The sequence below is a fragment of the Chinchilla lanigera genome, unplaced genomic scaffold (assembly GCF_000276665.1).
Source record: "Chinchilla lanigera isolate Chin_1 unplaced genomic scaffold, ChiLan1.0 scaffold00036, whole genome shotgun sequence".
NCBI classification, from domain to species: Eukaryota; Metazoa; Chordata; class Mammalia; order Rodentia; family Chinchillidae; genus Chinchilla; species Chinchilla lanigera.
In genome coordinates this window covers 8,457,146-8,476,028 of record NW_004955437.1, presented here as the reverse complement: position 1 = coordinate 8,476,028, position 18,883 = coordinate 8,457,146, and the positions used below count along the sequence as shown (strand labels likewise).

General features: G+C 51.1%; 1 protein-coding gene across 1 annotated transcript in view; it reads left to right on the top strand.

The window, feature by feature from the left end:
• The window catches only part of Trerf1 (transcriptional regulating factor 1), a gene marked incomplete in the record, with an annotated part of 188,333 nt that overhangs the window by 124,255 nt on the left and 45,195 nt on the right, over window positions 1-18,883 (top strand). Inside the window, 1 exon segment of the mRNA XM_013516789.1 lies at window positions 526-630.

Here is an 18,883-nt window from a genome sequence, read left to right as displayed (position 1 = left end):
TATATATATATGACAATGGATGAATTTTGGGAAATGATAACAGTTAGCAAATTATATTGCAGAGAAACGCGTGCAAACCATCCCCCTGCTCCCCTTTCTGAAAGCAGGGACTGCATTTAATTCATCTCAGTGGCCTCAGTTCCTCACCATTGTAGGGCTCCGAGGCTTTGGACAGTTTGCTGAATGAATGCCTGTCCGCCCCTCAGTCTGAGAGGGTGTGTGGGCAGCCTCAGAAACTCCCTAGGCTTTGTGGTAATGTCCAGCAAGGGGTGAGGACAGCGAGCTGGGAGTAAAAGATGAGGTAATAACCAGGCCTGATGATGCCACTCATTATCCCTGCTGCTCAGGAGGCTGAGGCAAGAGGATCACAGGTTTGAAGCTAGTCTGGGCTACGTAGTGAGAGCTTGTCTCAAAATAAAAAAACAAACAGCTAGGGATTAAGGATGTGGCCCTGGGTTTGATCCCCAGCACCACAAAACCAAAAAAAGATGAGGAAGTGACCCCTCCTTCTCCTTTTCCCCACAGGTCTCCTCTTCCCACCTGACAGCAGCATGACAGCAGCATGACCCGGCGGCCACAGAAGTCCCCAGAGCCAGGCCCCCCGCTCAGCCGCCTGCTGCCCCAGTCCAGGTGAGCCTGCTTCCTCTGCAGGAGGCGACGGCGTCTCATCCCAATGAACTCAGTGTGCTTGTGTGACCCCTCGCGCCTGCTGGAAGGACAGGGTGTTCTGGGGCGCAGGGGGCCTTAGACCTGTACATCACTGAAAGGCGAAGCAGATGCTACAGGTTGCGTGTGGGAGGTGGGGCCCTGGTGACTCCTCCGCCACCTCCTGCGTCTGGGACGTGGGTCAGTTCTTTGGGGAAGTTTGGATAAAAGAATCTCGGAATGACAACAGAGTTAGAAAGACTGCTGATTGGTGAGCTAGGCCCCTCAGGATGGGGCCCAAGCGACCCCTGCCGCACACTGGGGTCTTGGGCGATTGGCCAGGCCCCTTGCTAACCAGTGCTAGGCAGGTTCATGCTGGAAAACCCTTCCTAACACGGAGACGGAGTCTACTTCCTGTCTGCTGATCCCTGCTGTGCCATCTGTCACCTCCTCGTGCCTCTGTCCCTGGATGTTTTTGGAGAAGGCTGCTCTTCTGTGTGTGAATTCTCCCTGGGGACTGGTGCCATTCACCTTGTCCTCGTGTCCCTTCATGTCTGCCCTGCCACCTGCTCACACACCCTGTGCCGTCTCCGTAGAGAATTCTTCGTTCTCAGGTCACTCTTCAGGGACTATCGAGGGTCCCTGTGAGCTAGGCTCTGTGCTGGATCCGGGAGGCACAGCCACGCATGAGGAGGACAGGCTCAGGCTCGCTTTTTTTTTCTTTCAGTGCTGGGGATTGAACCCAGGGTTGCGTGAACACGAGGCAGGTGCTCTAACACTGAGCCACACCCCAGCCCCTGGGTCTCTTTGTATCTATTTACTTTTTATGTTACTGGGGATTGAATTCAGGTTAGCACTGAGCTGCCTCCCCAGCCCCATTTTTAGCTTTTATTTTGAGACAAGGTCTCACTAAGTTATTCAGTTCCCCCAGACGGATCTTGAACTCATGGTATACATGTACCACCACACCTGGCTCTGCTTTTAAAAACCAAAACAGAGGGCTAGGGTTATAGCTCAGAGGCACAGGGACTGCCTGGCAAGCTCAAGGTCCTGAGTTCGATTCCCGGTACATACACGCACACACAAGCAGGTTGGTTTCTTGGATATGTTTCACATGTACACTGTGTGGCTTTTCTGTAGTCCATCTTTATATTTTATCTCCTTCACACTTTTTGCTTAAATGTTCCATAAGTGCTTGAAAACTGTTTTCTTGATCACATTTGAGTTTTCCATGTACAGTCGCTGAAAGAAGTTAGCTCCTTTGGCTGTTAAGTCGTCTGTACGGGGGTCCCCAACTCCTGGGCCAGGGGCCAGTACTGCACAGTAGCAAGAGGTGCAGGGAAGCGTCCTCTGTGTTTATCACCGCCTGAGCTCCGTCTCCTGTCAGGTCAGGCGTGTGAGGTTCTCGCAGGCGTGCGGAGCCTCCTGGGAACTGTGTTGCACATCCTCTAGACCAGTCTTCTAACCATAACACCCGCCACCCCTTCGTGGAAACATCTTTCCCGGAACCTGGCCCTGCTGCCAAAAAGCTTGGGAACCGCTGATCTATGCGAGTACTGTGTATCCTTCTCTGCTTGCGTCTGATGAGTGTGTTGATTCTTAAGAGAAATGTGTTAAAGTCTCCCACTGGGTTTGCCGGATGCTTCTAGCAATGCTCAGATGTTTACTTTATGTATTTTAAGGCAGTGCTCCTTGGTGTATGGGTGTTCAGGCTTCTTGTGTATCTTATGGATGAATTAGGATTTATTTCTACCAATGACCTCGAACTTGCAATGACCCTCCTGCCTCAGCCTCCCGAATGCTAGGATTACAGGCATGTGCCACCATACCCGGCACAAAAAGCATATGCAAGTTCGAGACCAGCCTGGGCTACAAAGTGAGTTCAAGGCCAGCTTGAACTGCAGAGCAAGACCCTGTCTCAAAAAAAGACCAAAAAAAAAAAAAAAAAACCAACCAAATATGCTTTTCATGTTTTCTGCTCTTTCTTGTAGATTAAGGTACCTGCTCCCCATTCTGTTTCCATCTTCTTTGGAATCTATGCCTCTTACTCAGTTTGTTCAGTCGGTGGTTACCCACCTACTTTCACAGACCTTCTTAAAGTCCAAAACGAACCAGTATCTTTCCTTTCCTGCCAAACAGCACAAGAACCACATCCCAATTTCACCCTCATCGCTACCTTCCTGACTTACTACTCCCAGCTTAACTGAGTGATCGTCCAACCCTATTTCTCCCTACAAACTAGACATCCTCATTTTATACACTGTTACTCTAACTTTTCCCCCTGAGCAATATTTTTCTCACCACTCTTGATGAGCGAAGGGTCATTTTCCTCCTACCTGAAATAAATCCTTTAGCTTTATCCTTCAGTGAGGATCTGTGGATGGCAGAGTCTCAGGGTGTTCCTGTTTAGGTTTTATTTTTTGTTGGTATGGAAATGTCAAACCGGGCATGGTGGCGCATGCCTGTAATCCCAGCACTTGGGAGGCTGAGGCAGAAGGATCGTTGCAAGTTTGAGGCCAACTAGAGCTACAGAGTGAGCTCAAAGCCAGCCTGAACTGCATAGCGAGACCCTGTCTCCAAAAAAAAAAGGAAATGTCTTTATTTCACTCTTGGTGCTGCAGGGTGGCTGTCCTGGTGCTTTGTCACTGACCTCCACCCTCTGGCACTGAGTTGAGAAGTTGGCTGTCAGACTAATGCCTGTCCCTGTGGTCCGGCGCTTCTCTCTGGCTGCATTAAAGATGACTGTTTTCTTTGGTGTTCTGCAGAATCACGGTGTGTCTGAGTTTCCGTCTCACTTCTGCTTGGGTTTCTCTGGGACTTCTGGAGCTAGAGATTCCGATCTTGCAGGAATTTGGGAAACTCTGCGCCTTCTTTCCTGCCCCTCTTCTCCCTGCTTCTGGAGCCTGAGTGCCTCACATTCAGCCCTCTCACTCTTCTCTCTCTCTCTTGCATCCTGTGCTTTACCTTTTTCATCTGTCTCTCTGTGCCAAGCTCTGAATAATTTCTTTGTCTATTTTCTAGTTAGCTCATTCATTCTGCATCTTCATCACCGCTTAAGGCATCCATTGAATTTTTTCATTGCCTTTATTGGTCATTTCTAGATGTTCTGCTCTGTTATTTTTCAGATCTGCTTGGTTACTGTCCAGGTCCCTCATTTCTTGCTCGTGATTGAAGACAAGACATTTATTGCTGTAAAATACTGAATTCATTACTTGGAGACTTTATAAATCTCATGTCCGGCGACTGCAGAGTCTGGAGTCTTTGCAGGTCTGGTTCTGGTGCTGGTTGCTTTTGCTGCCTCGTTTGCTGCCAGCTGCTTGTTCTCCTGGGAACTGTATTCTTGAGAATCATTCGAGGTGTGTGTTGCAGTTGGTTTTTCCAGAAAAGATTTGCATTAAGTTTTGCTAGTTGTCTGGGAGTGGGATGTGGGGTGGGGATGGGGGTGGGGGGGACAGACCCCAAATCACTTAGAATTCATTCTCTACCTAAAGCTTTCTGGCCACGTACACAGCATAATTCAGACTGCATACCTTGCGAAGTTCAGGTTATGGTTGCACAATTTTAGGAGAGACTTTTTCCCAGCCCAAGATGAAATCTCCTTCCAGTCCCCTTTTGTCTGTGTGCTTATTTCTTGGTCCCCAAGAATGGAGCCCGTTGGAGCCCCCGCTTTGTGGGAAGACCGTCTCCCCAGGCTTTGAAACCTGCCTAAGACACTCAGACCCTCCAGGGTTCAGTGCAGACTCGTCGAGCAAAGCCAGCCTCGCTGCCAGCCCTCCTCTCTAGCTCTCTGCTTCCAGTGAGTTTTTGGTCTTTGCAGAATCTGTCCCTTTGCAGCAGCTCAGGAATGCACACACAGTTTCTACTTTTACGATTTAGCCCATGCGCTCATAGGAAGGTCGAGGAGGGTGTCTGGTCTGTGATACTGCCAGAAAGCACGTCTTGGTTTCCTTTCCGCAGTAGCCCCATTGGGCAGGAATTTCTGTTCCTTTTTCACAGAAGAGCAAACTGCGCGCAAAGGGACGGCAGCCCATCCCATATCAAGACCTAGCAGGGAAGAGATTGAGAAGGGACATTTCCCTGTCCTGGCCCCTTCCCCATCTTCCCTCTCCCCAGGATAGCTGTGGATCCCTGCGCGATCAGCTTTATGCTCACAAAGGATGTGAGTTTGTACCAGGGTGCTTTAAGTAGTTGGACAGCTTTGTGAAATTTGTTTATAAATCTATTGTTTATCTTCCTTGAGAGAGGAAATGGCTCCTGCATATATTTGGCTCCTTCCCCGGTGCTCACCAGTGACTTCCCTGCTTCTTTCCACCCTGCGAGGGGCTCCTGGACCCCACGCAGGCCGTGGCTTCCTGTCCCCTTCTTTCTTCTCTGCCCTGAGCCTCTCCTTTTTTCTCTGCCCATCCCTCCTTCCTGCGGCAGGGGCAGGGGAGCCTGTAGGCCACACTGATTTGGCTTCACGGGTAGGGAGAAAAAGCTGAGCTTGACTGCAGAGCTAGCCCTGGTCAGCTTCTCATCTCCGGGGCCTCAGTTTCTCCACCTGTCACCTGCTTTTTGGCAAGTAGCTCTAAGTCCTCCATCCTGACACCATGACTGACAGGAGACCACTTCCAGGCCAGGCCTCTTCTGCAGTGATGCTTTTAAATGGTTTCTTACAATGGGACGGAAGTGGAGGCAGAGATCCGAGTGTGAGTATGGGTCCATCCCACCCCAGCCATGCGCACAGACTGGCTTCACTATTACATCCTTAGAACTGGGTGTTTTTATTTTTTTATTTATTTTAAAGATAACAGAATGAAAACATATTGACAGACACACAGACATTTACAAAATAACACACAAACAATACGAGCAGTACAGAATTTCAGACAAGGTGACAGGAAATTAACAATGGTGGTTGTATTACATATTGATACCTTCAAATTGGTTACTCAGATAAACAAATATAGGCATGTAAGATTGATCCAACAATTAAACATTAACTGTTCCGGGGCTGGGGATTTAGCTCAGCGGCAAAAGCGCCTGCCTGGCAAGCGCAAGGTCGTGAGTTCGGTTCCTGGTACCGGAGAAAAAAACCAAAAAAAAAAAAAAAAAAAAACAACCATTAACTGTTCCTTTCAATAAAGCAGTAGAAATCAGTAGTACTATCTTCGCTCTCTTGTGTGTACATATATACGTATTTTTTCCTTCTTTCTGTCTTTTCTCTTTTCCCTCATCCCAGTTGTTCTTTTCTCTTGAGCAGTTTCTTTTTTTTATTTTAAAGAGAATAGTTTTTAAAAAAACAACATCCTGAGAAACTATCTTGAAGATACCAATAGGTAAAATAACAACCATTGATAATGTCCTACCACTTTGTCTGTAATTCATTGAATCCCCCTATTGCTATGTTGTCCTTCTTTTGCTCTTTTAAATAAATAAATAAATAAAGAACAATAGACAATATCAAAATACAAACAAAACAAAGCAAGGACATTAAAAATGATATGGGGCCGGGCATGCTGGTGCATGCCTGTAATCCCAGCACTTGGGAGGCTGAGGCAGGAGGATCGCTATGAGTCTGAGACCAGCCTGGGCTACAAAGTGAGCTCAAGGCCAGCCTGAACTGCACAGTGAGACCCTGTCTCAAAAAAGACAAAAATAAAAATAAATGAAAATGATGTGGAAATAAATGAAATGATCAAACCAAATGATAGGGATTAACAGTGGTTGTTATATTGCATATTGTCATCTTCAACAAAGTTGCTCAGATTACCAGATGTAAGAATGGAAGATTGATCAAACCATTCAAGGGAATAAGAAAATAATAATTTAAAAGAACATTAGAGACAATACAGAGTTTCACTAAACAAGATGGTAGAAATTTATCAATGGTTGTTATACTGCATATTGTCTTCACATAAGTTGCTCAGATTACCAGATGCAGGCATGCAAAATTGGTCAAAATATAAAATATTTTAAGCATTAACTGTTCCCCTCAATAAACCACCAGACATCAACAGTACAGTTATGCCAGCTATATATTTATATATATATATATATATATATATATATGTATGTATATGCCTTAGTACTTTCTTTTTCTTCTTTCCCTCATCCCAATTGTTCCTTGCTTTGAGCAGTTTCTTTCCCTTTCATATTCTATTGTACATTTTGGGTTTTGTTTACTCTTTCATCGAACTAGGTGTTTTTAAAAATAATCATGGTGCTGTGCATAGTAGTCCCAGCTACTCAGGAGGCTGAGGCAGGAGGATCCCTTGAGCCCGTGAGCTCAAGGCCAGCCTGGACAACACAGTGAGACTCTGTCTCAAAAGCAAATAAAATAACCTATGTGAGACAGAACGCAGGCCTGGCCATTGTCTGCAGGGGATCTGAAACTTGGAGTCTGGAGGTGAGGCTGGGCCCCACATTCCCACATCTGCACCCTGGCTCTGAGCTGTGCCCTGGGGCAGGGCCAGGAGAAGCTGGAGCCACTCACGTAGCACCCAGATTAGTGACGGGCAGGGAGGAAGGGGCTCCCGAGTCCACCTGCCTTTACTTCACCTCCTAGGAAGTGGCTTTCAATTACCGCTAGATCGGTAGCAGATCGCTTCTGATTTGATTGGGGTCAGGCAACAGCCACTATCTCCATGCCTGCTGTTCCTACTGGCTCCGTACAGCAGGTGTGTGATCCAAAGCGTGCAGAGCGGCTGCAAACCTAAACCTTCCCTAAAAATGAGTCTCACATTTTTGAAAGCCCTTTTAATCAAAAAGCACATAAAGGATAAAATACCCTTATGCGACTATCAGAGCAGATTCCATGGGGGAGCCCTGTGCCCTTAGCGGTGGCAGCAGCCCCTGGGGAGACGGCAGGAGGGGCTGGAGCTGGCCCAGGGGACAGAGGGGGAGAGGCGGCTGCAGAGGGGCCCCACATCCCAGGCAGTGGGGGACGACCTGAAGGTTAGAGCCGGCTTCTCTTGAGGCCGTGAGGCCCAGCCGGCTAGTCCCGCAGATAGCTGCTCCTGAAGAGCCACTTCCCATTGGCATATCGAGGGCCCTGGAGTCCCGCAGTTCACTTTCACCCGAGTCACCAGCTTCCTAAGTGTGATGACCGCTCGTGAAGGTTGCGAGGAGGCTGGGTGCAGAGGTGGTAGAGTCAGCGAGGGGCTTGGTTCTCTCAAGGTGTCCCGAGGTCCTCCATCCCCACCTGTCTTGCAGCGCCACCGGCAAACCTTCCAGTCTGTTAATGGGATGAAGGTCCACGCTGTCTTCCCTTCCTTCCTTCTAGTTACTCAAAGCTGGGAGCCAGGGTTGATTATTGCAACATACAACCGGCCTTGCCCACAGGCGGCTCAACTGGTAAATTCCCTGTTCTCTACCGGGAAGTCCCCAGGGTGATTTCTGTTGGCCGAGCCCTGAGCACAAAGCAGGATACAGACAAGACCATTTCTAGATTGGGGGGGAGGTAGGAATGTCATGTCTGGGGCCGCCTGAGGAGTTGGGGATGCTGTGGGTAGAGATGGGTGGTTTCCAGGCAAAGGGCAGCTGTGCTTTGAGAGTCACGCAGAAGTTGATGGAAATGTGTTGTGAACGGAGTCATCAAGTGTCTTGTGGGGACCGGATGTGGTGGCGCACTCCTGTAATCCCAGCACTCGGGAGGCTGAGGCAGAAGGATCGTTGCTAGATCTTCAGGGACCGGCTAGGGTGCCAGTGGTAGGAAACCCTACTGTCTAATGTCCTGGTCCAGGGTTTGTTTTTGTTTCTTCCTAGTACTGGGGATTGAACCCAGGGCCTTTGCACTGAGCTACATCCTCGGCCCTTTTTAATTTTTTTTTTCTATTGAGTCAGAGTCTCACCAAGTTGCCCATGTTGGGCTCAAACTTGCAATCCTTCAGACTCGCCTCCCACAGTGCTGGGACTACAGGCACGTGCCACCGTGCCCGGCTGGCTCAGGATCTGGGGTATCCTGGGACAGGGCCTAGAGAGGCCCATGCCACTGAGCCTCAGAAGGTCACAAGCAGGGGATCGCCTCGGAGTCACCACTCCCGCCTCCTGGTTCCGCAGAAGTGGAGTCCAAGGTGCAGGGAGGGGAAGTCATCGCCCAGCGGGTCACAGGGCTGGTCTCCTTGTCTGCTCAGTCCGGGTTATCTTGATACAGGGCTGCATTTCCTGAATACGCAGCAGCTGGGTGGGGTGGGGGGAGGCGGGCAGGGGAAGTGGGCTTAAAAGAATGTTTAAATTTCCTGTGCAGGGAGATAATCTGTGAGCAGGCATCAAGAGGAGCGGGGAGACTTGGTTCAGGCCCAGAAGGGCCAAGAATGGGGGGGAGGGGACGCCAGTATGAGAGTGACTCACAGAAAGCTGGGACATTTTTATCGATGAACTAGGAACAAATCGAGTTCTCCTCCTGGCTTCCCAGGGGAGAAAGCGCCATGTCCCGCAGAGGCACAGCACTCTGGCTGGGAGTAATGGCCTGTGTGGTCTTGGGGGGGCCTCTGGCTTGGAACCAGGTGCCTTTGGCTCCTGTCCCCTTTGTTTGGTTTCTTCCAGCACATGTGACCCCAGGAACCCCCATGACCTAGCTCAGGGTGAGGACACATGTCCTGCGGGTCTGCCTCCCAGAGATGACCGGTGAGGTGCCCGCACATGGGAGGGGTCGGGCTGGCCTCAGTTTCTCTTTTCCAAGCTCTGGGAGGCTGGCATGAGCTCTGAGGGAGTTGCCCATCAGATCAGAAACCCACGGGCGCCACAGGGGCTGCCCCAGACCCACCTCCCTGCATGGCCCTGCTGGACGGCGTACTCCACGTCCCCGAGAGAGGCCGTGTCTCTGCGGAGGAGAGGCTGCTACCAAAACAGCAAGGGCACAGCATGTGTGCTGCCAGCCTCGTGGGGCTCTAGACTCAGGGAGGAGTAGGATGTGACCTTCTCTGCTTTGGAAGAGGGGCTGCCCAACCCCAGCCCCTAGGTGCATCCCTGTAGACTTTCTCATGAACGCGCGTGGCAGTCATTGCACCTTCAGTGGCCGCTGAATAGTGACCTTTCTTTTTGTGGGGGCTTGAACTGCCTGGGAGCAGGACCCTGAGTACAGAACCTCTACTTTCCTAACTGACAACGCCAAGATGGAGAGCTTGGCCTGACCTAGGACCACTCTCTGAGTCCCTCTCGTGCGCCCCTGGATTATGCTGATCCACGCCCCCTATGGGAGCTTCCTGCAGAAACAAGAAGTCGTGCGTGCGCTTGCGTTCTGCTGGCAGCAGCCCTGACCAGGGAGTTGGAGTCAAGCCTTTCTGCCACGGCTCTGGACCTGCGTTCTGGTTACAAGTGAAGTACCCAGGGCACCCGTGCTTTTGTGCGTGTTGGGGCAAGCGAGGTCGTTAGCCCTTATACCAGAGGGCCCTGGGCTGCTGCTCCATGATGTGTAAATACATCTTCCTTGTCCATTCATCTGTGCATGGACACATAGGCTGCTTCCAGGACTCAGCTGTCATGAATTGTGCTGCATAGATCACTGGAACATGATGTCTTTCCCTTGTTCAGGAAGATACCTAGAAGAGCAATTGCTGGGTCAAATAGAATTTCTAGTTTTAGTTTTTTGTTTTTGATTTTGAGATGGGTTCTCTTTATGTAGTTCAGGTTGAATTTGAACTCATTGGATAGCCCAAGCTGGCTTCAAATTCAAAAATCTGCCTGCCTCAGCCTCCCGAGTGCTGGGATTACAGGCGTGCCCCACCACACCTGGATATAGTTTTTTTGAGGGATCTCTATTCTGATCTCTATAGTGGTTGTGCTAGTTTACATTCTCACCAACAATGTAGATGGGTTCTTTTTTCCCTACATCCTCACCAGATTTATCGTTTGATTTCTTGATGATGGCCGTTCTTTCTGAGGTAAGGTGGAATCTCAGTGTTGTTTTTATTCACATTACTCTAATTCTCAGTGATGCGGCCATTTTGTTGTGTGTTTATTGGCTGTTTGTACCTCTTATGCAAAGTGTCTATTCATTTCAGTTGCCCATTTTTTGACCAGGTCTTTTATTTGGGGGAGGGGGTTGATTTTTTTTTTTTGAGTTGTGTATTGTAGATATTAGTCATCTATCCGAGGAACAGCAGGCAACGTTTATTTTCCGTTCTGTAAGTTGTCTCTTCATTGTGTTGGTTATTTCTCTTGCTGTACAGAAGCTTTTTAATTTAATGTGGTCCCATGTTTTGATTCTTGGCACTTTTTCCTGTGCAACTGGGGTTCTGTTCAGAAAATCCTTGCCTACGTGTTCTGGAAGTCCTCTTTCATGGATGTCTTTAAGAGGTGTGATCAGAAATGCAGTGAATGCTGTTGCCCAGTGACACCCAAGAGAAAGGCCAGCTTCTAAAAACATAGCACGTCCTCATCCACACCATCAGATCTGGCACCATGCAACTTCTGGCTGTTCCCCAAAGCCAAAATGAACATGAAAGGGAAATGTTTTGAATCCATTTGGGACATCACAGCAGCCGTGACAGCACAGCTAAAGACCCTCATGAAAGTGGACTTCCGGAGCTGCCTCAGAAAGTGGCAAGAACGATGGGATGAGTGTGTTTGAATCGGGGGAGTGTTTGGAGGGAGGTTCGTGGCAATGTGTCTTTCCTGTGATACTTTTAAAAATGTAAACATCCGCCGTAATCCGTGATCACACCTCATCATACGTTGGTGTTTCATGCAGTGCTGCTTAGAGCGTTGCTGTTGGCCTCAGGGACACGCATGCCTCACAGATTGCTCAGGGTCCCTGGCAGAGGCCCGGGCGGGTCAGATGAGCCACGGCATGCACCCAGGGAGGCTTGTCTTCCTTGGGCTCTGTTGATGTCAGGCAAACTCCAGCCACCAGAGCAGACTGTTTACATCCCAGTGCTGAGCTGCTCCTCTCGGGGCCATTCAAAGGACTTCACTCTTCCATTAGAAGGAAGGAATGAAGGGTTCATTTTCTTTAACTCGCTCCCCCCTTTGTGAGCGACAGTGCCACTTTTTTTTTTTTTTTTAATTAAAAAAGAAATGCTGTTCCGGGTGATGGAACATAATATTTAGACATGTTGAGCTGACAGTTGATGGGTGTGCTGTCAATACACCATCACCACAAATCACACTCTCGGGGCTGGCTGGGAGGAGCTGCGTGTGCAAATGTGTACGCGCACACACCTGCTGGTGAGGGTGACGCAGAGGCATGGGGAGTGGGCCGTGGAGGGGCTGAGTCTGCTGTGAGCCGTGGGATCTGCTTCCCCTCCCCCACCCCTGCCTCTTTGGCCCTTTAGTGCCCAGTGGGTGCAGGCATGGAGGTAAGCCTTAGGGACGGAGGCTGACAGGGCGGCAGACAAGGCAGCTATGTGCCCAGGGACATGGAAAGCTGCACTGGGTGGGTGTCAAAGTGGCACTGAGCTGGCACTGTGTGGCCTTGATTTTTGGGGGTCACCCTGACACTCCCCATCCTGCATCTCCATTCCACCACCAGGTCCTGCCTTGTTCACCCCCTGGCATCACCTCAGCATCACCCTCTTCTGAGCTCCCAACAAAACAGGTTTCCCCTGACAGTGGTGGCGCATACCTGTAATCCCAGCACTGGGGAGGCTGAGACAGGGGGATCTCTAGGAGTTCAAAGCCGGCCCTGTCTCAAAACAAAAACCAAGAAAAACAAGGTTTCCAGTGTCCTCACCAACTGTCCCTGACACATTTTCTGCACCAGGGTGACAACTACAGCTCGTGGGCCTTGTGTAGCTCCTGTCAGATTTTGCTTAACCTGGGAGCTGTTGGTTGTTGACCCAGATAAGCACTTGATGATGTGGGAATATGACTTCGAACTCCAATTATGTAAAATGTAATCCTCCCCCTAAGCAGTTCCATCCGTCTTATGAATCGATCTGTACTGTAAGAAATTGCACTTGATTATTATTACCACATTTTGAGTTTCCTCCAAGATGTGTAAAAATTTGTTTTTCCTCTTATTATTTGAGTATGTACACAGCAGCTTCTATTTCGTATCTTGGCTGGGAAGCCAGAAATAACTTTGCAGTAAAATTGTGCCAAGTCAACGAGAGAGAACCTCAGGAATGAACATCGACACCTGGGCTGCCTCACATACAGCTAGAGATGATTTTGGGGCTCCCCGTGCACTTAGGATAAAGACAAGGTCCTTACTCTGTCCCTTCCAGCTTTACTATTGTGGTCCTTGATCCTCTATTCTGGCTGCTCTTTGGTTGCTGGTACCCACCTGCCACAAGGCCTTTGCCCATGCTGTCCTTGATTCCATTTGGAATGCAGCTCGCCACACCCTCTGCTACTTCCCTGGCTTCTTTGTTGAGATCATGGGCCTCTGTTAGAGTCATTCAGTCCATCATAGAATGGCCTCTGTCCCTATCGAGATTCACACCAGATGGTAGGTCCCATAAGAGCTGAGGTCATGTCTTTTCCCACCTCTGCTAAGTCGACTGTGCCTGGCACACCGTGGAAGACTGAGGGTCTGAGAGGAGGCCTCATACGTGGTCAGCCTGGGCAGGAACTTGTAGACCAGTGAGACGGAGAGTGGGAGAAAGGTTTCAGGTAGAGGGTGGGCATCTGGGAACCCTTTTGAGCCCCAGGCCAGGGCTTGGGATGAGTCCAAGTGAGTGATTAGGGGAACTGCTGGGGACCAGCTGGGCTGATTCACTGTATTCATGGTGACAGTGTAAACCATCCCTGTAAGGACCATCTGTCTGTACACATGTGGACACACACACATATATTCCATTTTAACCATTTCTACACAAAAGATAACACCTTTGGGGCAGGGATATAGCTCAGTGGCATCAGTGCCTGCCTGGCAAGCACAAGGTCCTGAGTTCAATTCCCGGTACCCACCCCCCCACATACACAAAAAAAGAAATAACACCTTAAGCACATTATTCTGTAGCCTTCTCTAACTGAACTTTGGGGCTCTTTCTAGATAACTTGATAGAGTTTCCAGCTCTTTTTACCAGCTGCATACCATTCCGTCGTGTGGTTATTCCAGAATGCTCTTTAATTGGTCCCTTATTGATGAGTTGTCCTCAGTCTTTGGCTATTCAAAACCCACTGTAGTGGACACTGCTATCCTTACAGTCCCTTTGTGTATCGTGGGTTACAAGTTTTTCCTTTAATCTGCTTTGTAGAAAGCAAACTCTGAGGGTAGTAGTTCAGCCTAACCAAACTGACACATCAAAAGCTATCCCAGTAACCCAATATAGTGACACACACCTATAGTCCCAGCCACTCAGGAGGCTGAAGCAGGAGGGTCTTTTTATCTTTGAAACAGGGTCTCATTTTGTAGTTCAGGCTGGCCTTGAACTCGTTATGTAGCCCAGGCTGGCCTCAAACTCACAGTGATCCTGCTGCCTCAGCCTCCTGAGTGCTAAGATTTCAGTCATGTGCCACCACATCCAGCAGGAGCATCATTTTGAGGTGAGGAGATTGAGGCCAGTCTGGGCAACATAACAAGGCTTGGATCTCACAAAAATACAAAAGCCATCGCCCCTTCCTCCCTCCTGGGTGTAGATCTTAAAGAAATCCTCACAGTAGTTCATGGGAGACATATCTGGGGATGTTCTGTCACTGGGAGGCTGGCCAGGTAGAAGCAGCCCGCTTCTTTCTGACTGCAGCTTGTTGTTCTGCTACTGAGGGAGGCCTCGGATGCTGGGGCGCTTCCTGCAGGCATCCCAGGCTGAACGCTGGACCCCATTGTCCCCAGGAAGGGAACTGGCCCCATCGTTACCTGATCTTTAGCCGGCACACAGCGTTGTCTCTGACAGATTCAGGGGAAGTCCATAAACACTGAGAGCTCCGCTCTGAGCCAAGTGCTGCTTGCGACATGGAGGAGAGAGAGGATGAGACATAAAAACTCCCAGCGAACTTAAAATCCAGTATCGGTTGAAACTGAGGTGCCTGAACGTCATAGAGCCATTTGGGGATCCCTGGGGGAATGTGAAGATTGCCAGGGGAGGCAGCAAGCCCAGAAAGGGCAAGACACCCCCTGTACCCCAAGGCCTCGCCATACCTAGAAGCCAGGTTGTGATCCCCTCTGCCATCCGCACCCAGAACTCGCCACAGTGGGGATTCTCACCTCCAACCTGATTCCGTGACACCACACTTAGAGGCATCTGTCAGCCGCACCGTGCAGTTTTTCTACCTTGGCGTGCTGTAACTCAGGAGGAGTTTGGGGCAAGGTCCTCCTTACTCTGTCCTCAGCGGCTCACACGGCTTGTCCCTTCCAGGATGTCCCCCCATTGGCTCTGTGGTCTGTCACGCCCCACTTTACAAGGCCCCTGAGAGCCCCGTACAAGGTACCAGCAGGGGCAGGGCTTCTCTTGGACCCGCCAAGGTGGAGCCTGTTTCACTAAGGAGACTTCATCAGGGACAGCCAAACGGGGTGGGGGATGTTGCATCTCTGGGACTTCCTGGGGTGAGTTTTGAGTCCTCTGCCTGGTGTCATGGAGTTCACGCCCTCCAGGCACACATGATGCCAGGTGGGAGATGCAGCCTGGAATGACAAAGAACAGAAGGTGCTTGCGGGGAACCATGCGTGAGAGCTGGGGCCCTGGAAGAGGGGGTCGCTTGAGAAGCGCTGCTGGGCTGCTCCAGCCAGTTGCCATGGCCCCTCTGGTTTGTTGACCTCCAGAACTCCCCGAAGACCTCTCAACTCTGAGCCGAAACAAACCAAGAGCCCGAGGGCTGTGGCCTGGGCCAGGATGTGGCTCTGTGTGGCTCTGCCGCTGTTTACAGAAGGCCCAAGTGTGGCACAGGCGTCACAGCCCGGGGTGCCCTGGGCCTTCTGCCAAGGGGCTTCCTGTCGGAAACGCAGAGCCAGGGAGCCCAGCCAACCCCAGTCGGAGCCACCAGTGCTCGGCGACTGTACACGGGGCATCACTGTCTGTAGCTGGGACAGCGATGGTACCTGCCACACCCGCACCCTTTTCCCTACAAGGAAGCTGGGCTGCGCTGCCCACCTGCTGGCACTCTCAGCACTTTGGCTCCCAGGATGTTGGGCGTGGGGCTTGTGCAATAGCAGTGGAGCCATTGGGTGCTTGACTGTTTTTTGTAGATTAATAATTCACTCTGAAGCGCAGGTGGGGCCGGGCAGGCTGAGCTCCCTGCCAGCACCCTTTCTCCTCCGTCTTAAATCTCCCACACTCCCCGAGGCTCCCTCCTGCCCTGCCCTGCCCTGCCCTGCCCCGCCCAGCCACAGTTTGGGGGGTGGGAAGCCTGCTTCTGGCCGTGGTCCCAGAGTTGATGCAGAAGTCTGTGCTCTGAGCCCGCCAGGGCAGGAGTAAAAGACCCCCTCTTTGAGCCCTGGACTCCAACCCCTGCACCCTGCAAGACCCTCCTAAGTCCGCAGCTGCAAGAACCTGCCCACTGCTCTCCCTCGAGGCCTAAGCCCCACGCTGGGACTCCCACCCCTCAAACTGGGGCTGCAGGTCGCCCCTCTCTGCCTCCTCCTTGTGAAACCCCTGGGCGTTCTTGTGGAAGCACACAGGGTGATGGGGTTTTATGTGCTGTAGCAGAGAAGGTCCTCAATGTGCTCCCTCCTGGCACAGAGCAGGTCTTCGGGGTAGTTGCCTCTCAGTTCTGAAAATCTCCCAGCGGCCCTTAAGAGGAGCTTGAGGCGAGGAGGTAGCCTGCATTCAGACCCCTCCAGGACTCCTGCGCATGGTGACTGTCTCTCTGCAGACCTCTTGCCAGCAGCCTCACTGTCACCAGTGAGGGCTCCAGGTGCCCGAGGAGCCAGGCAGGCTTTGTGGTCCTTGTCCCTGGTGCGTCCCCAGCAGTCTCTGTTGCTCCAGGATGCCCCAGGCTTGGGCTGAGAGTTTGCTCTGTGGACTCCATGTTTGCTTCGTGCCGCCCTTTTGCTGGAGGCCGTACTGACTTTGTCAGTACTGATGCAAAGGACATTAATCCTGGTGGCCGTGTTGGAACCTGTCCCCCGCCAGCCTCCCAGAGTCATGTGTCATACAGGAAGAGCCTGGTCACATCAGTTACATCCACCTACCACTGCCTCCCCTCCCTGACTTCTGTGGCTCCTGGAGGGCAGGTCAACACCACCTGGTGGCCTCCACGTTCTATGCACTTGTGCCACACATAGCTCTCGGGTGTGTTCTGTGGATGCTGACTGGGCACAGAAGCCTGGATTTGGGTTTCTGTGAATCCACAAAAGATTGTGTGGATTTTACTCAGACTCCCTCCAGAAAATACTTCAATTATTTGGATATACAATATCTGAAAATCTCCCAGCGGCCCTTAAGAGGAACTTTAAAGGCCAGCTGTGATAGTGCACACCTGTAATCCCAGCACTCAGGAGGCTGAGGCAGGAGGGTTGCTGTGAGTTCAACCAAATTCCAGGGCTTCTGGCTGCTGGTCCAGTGCCCCTCTAGCCGCACCCCCCCCCCCCGGCACAATCAGAGTCTGTGCCTATGTCCTGAACTGGCCTCCTGGTCCTAGCCATTTTTGGAGGAGGGCAGTTTGGAAAATGTGCCCAGGCGTGTGTCAGCCAGACTGCAGACCATGCCTGCCTCCTCCAGACAGTTCTAGACTGCTTGGTGCCACGCCACCGCTTTGTCCTCAGACCCACCCCCCATCCACAGCAGCTAGGGATAGAGAAGAGGTGGCACACGGCTAGCATGGGGGAGGACTGTGTTGAAGTCCCTGCTGAGGAACTACTGCTAGTCCAGAGGAAAGGCGATGGTGACAGAGAGGACCAGGAGCCTCCATACCAATAGGCTGACAAGCTGTAGCCTCCATGCCCCGGGCCGATAGAACCCACAGGATGCGAAGTACAAACCATCAGCGTGAAACCTCAGCCAATTCCTAGAACTTGGAGAAAGCATCGGCTGCCACTGAAATGGGGAAGTTAATGTCCCGTGGAGCCCCAGGCGGCCAAGGAAACGCTCCCACAGCTGGGAGTCAGCCCAAAGCCCAGGCCAGGAAGGAAGAGAGTGAGCCAGACGCCACGCTGGGGGAGAATTCGGTGCTAACCGCCGGCACTGGCAGAACACGTCCATGGTAATCAGGTTACTGGCTTAAAAAATACCCGCCGGCTTTATTTGAAAGACTCATCAGAAAGCATTTAGAGTAACAACATTGCTTAAAAGGGAGCCACGAGCCACAAGCCCACATCTTGGAGGGCGGCCCTCAGCTCCTGGCTCTGGGAAGACGAGTCCCCGGGGACCTGACTTCCGCTTCCTTTGCAGACCAGGGAGGAAGGCTCGGCTGCCACACAGGCCAGGGCATCTGGGAAGCTGTGTATACAGTCTCTGAAGGACCGCCCGATTGGGAAGAGGAAAGTCTTTGGTTTTTCTTCCTCAAACGAGTGGCTGTGGTCTGGCGGGAGGAGGGTGTTGCCCCTTCTGAATTATAAGCAAATGAGTTCTGCAGAGACCTCAGCCAAAGTCAACTTCCTCTCTCCTGTCCCTCTGCCTGTATCCCTGGTTCAAAGGACAGCCTCGGGACAGACATCCTCCTGCAGACTGTGTCCCCGTCCCCTGGTGCCCCTGGCTGGGAAGCTGAAAAGGACTTCGATGCTCTCCTAGTGTAACAGCAGCCTGCAAACCGTGGTTCGGGCCAAGTCCTGCGCAGGTTAGGCTCACACCTGTACTTGGACAGCCTTAAGCGGTGGAGGGATTCTGGCAGTTTTAATTATTGAAGAAACATTACAAGAAAAGCAGTATTTCTGGCTACATGAGAATTATGGGATGAGCCGGGGATGTAGCTCAGCAGCACAGCACCTGCCTGGCAAGCATGAGGTTGTGAGTTCAATTCCTGGTACCACCAAAAAAAAAAAAAAAAAAAAAAAGGTATATGTAAAATTCAAATTTCAGTGCCCCTCTGTGAGGTTGTATTGGAACACAGTCCTACCCGCCCATTTATGTCTTGTCTGTGACTGCTCTCCTATTACAGAGGCAGAGCTGTGACAGAGCCCACACGGTCTAGAAATGTTCACTGACTGCTCTGTGTGTGTGTGCCAGCGCCGCATGGGAGACTGCTATAGAGCCTTGTTCTACCTACAGCCCTCCATGGGGCACACAGTCCTACACCAGGGGCAGTAAATTCTATCCCCAGCCCGTGTCAGAGGCATGGAACCTACTCTAAGTCTCATTTCATGGGCATTTCAGTTTGGTGAGTGTTTATTGAGCATCTGTTGGGTCTCAGTCACTGACTGGGGACCCAAGACAGGGGCTGTCCCTGCCTGAGGGTGACTGGGGCAGCCCCAGGGAGACAGATGCAGAAGCAGGTGGTA